The 1,582-nt window shown below is 38.9% G+C and overlaps 1 protein-coding gene across 4 annotated transcripts in view; it reads left to right on the forward strand.

Annotated features, from left to right (window-relative positions):
* The window catches only part of Tasp1 (taspase 1), a gene marked incomplete at its 5' end in the record, with an annotated part of 441,173 nt that overhangs the window by 401,591 nt on the left and 38,000 nt on the right, over positions 1 to 1,582 (forward strand).

Genomic DNA, 1,582 nt, shown 5'->3' on the forward strand with positions numbered 1-1,582 from the left:
TATATATATATATATACCAAGTGCATGCCTGGTGTCCATAGGGGCCAGAAGAGGGAGTCAGATATTCTCTGGAACTGGAGTTACAGATAGTTGTAAGCCACCATGTGTGTCTTGGGAACTGAACCCAGTCCTCTACAAGTGCATCTCTCCTGAGCCATCTCTCCAGCTCCATATAAGACTTTTTATCCCATTATTAGACACAGAATATAAATATAAATATCCTGATGGGAAATATATCAGTAAACAATTCATTCTAAAGTATGAATGACTGGCAAGGGCTTTTTCATAAGGGCACAATTTTACCAGCAGACCTTGAGTATGGGGTCAAGAGAATCAAAGTTGTCAGGAATACAGGGGCACCAAAACATGATACATTTGAAAAAGCACTAAGCATTTCATGAATGATAGGCCCAATGTGGCTTATGCTTTCTGAGCTTTGGTTCTCATCTTGAAAAGGAGTAAGTTGCATGGTGTTCTAATTACTATTCATATTTCTGAATTTTGCCTGGAAGTGGCCTTGCTCATTTTAAGTCTTTGCTCTGGCTTGATTTTCTTAGCTCTGAGTAAGCAAAAGTCACATATGTCCCAGCTGGCTTCAGTGACTTGGGGGCCGGGGAGGTGTTCTTGGAGTTAAAGATGTGGTGACTTCTATTAGCCACCACTGTGGCCTTTTGTGAGAGTTTTATTCCCACCTGGGCTAAAGCTTTCTACCTGGCCTCAGAGCTTTGCTTCATTGGGACTACAGTATTTGTTTCATAAATCATGGATGTAGGCAACACATTTTATTATGATTTTATTATATATCTCTTTTCCTGGAGTTTTGCAAGCAAAGGATTTCATAAGAACCAACTCTGGATTTGTCCTTAAGTTCCAGTCCACAGAACTGGATCATCTTACAATTTCATGACACACGAGATTCAATGACTCAATAAATACTTTACAAAAATAATGCAGTTTTTTTCTTTCTTAAAACATAAAAACATTAGGATTTCCCAGGCTTTAGCTCCCTCCACCCCTTTTTAATATTTATTTACTGGGAATACGTCGGTGGAGAAAAAAATTGTTATCATATCAAAATAAAATAGACAAGATCCATCTTATTTTCCGATTTGCTTTGCTTTTTTTTCCATTGGAAAAGTGCTACTCAAAGCTTTTCTGCCTGAACTTCCTGCAGTCTTCTGGGCCTATCAGGACAGGAGCAGTGGTGCTGCTGCTGTGGTGGGCGCCTGTCAGAGATTCACAGTGCTGTGCTGATACTGGTCTTTGAGTTTAAAGTCTATTTAAAACCATGTCTTATATTTGCCCCTAACATATTCATTTACGCCCACCCCTTGCCTAGTCTAAGGCAAGAACACTTTGGAATCTGTGACTCCAGTAAATTACTTTATGACTAAATAACACCTGGTTTCAGGTGGGTGTTTTCTTGTCTTGATACATTTCCACTGCACTCTTGTTAAGAAAATCATTGCAAAATTCCTTTTCTCTTCCATTTCTCTAAGCCTTTTCTTTTTGAACTCTCTCAGAAGTGAGTAAATAGTTTTACAAGGACAACTCCAGAGAAAAGGCTAAGCTTAAGTCACAT

Source organism: Nannospalax galili, unplaced genomic scaffold (assembly GCF_000622305.1).
Source record: "Nannospalax galili isolate Female #2095 unplaced genomic scaffold, S.galili_v1.0 scaffold151, whole genome shotgun sequence".
Taxonomy (NCBI): domain Eukaryota; kingdom Metazoa; phylum Chordata; class Mammalia; order Rodentia; family Spalacidae; genus Nannospalax; species Nannospalax galili.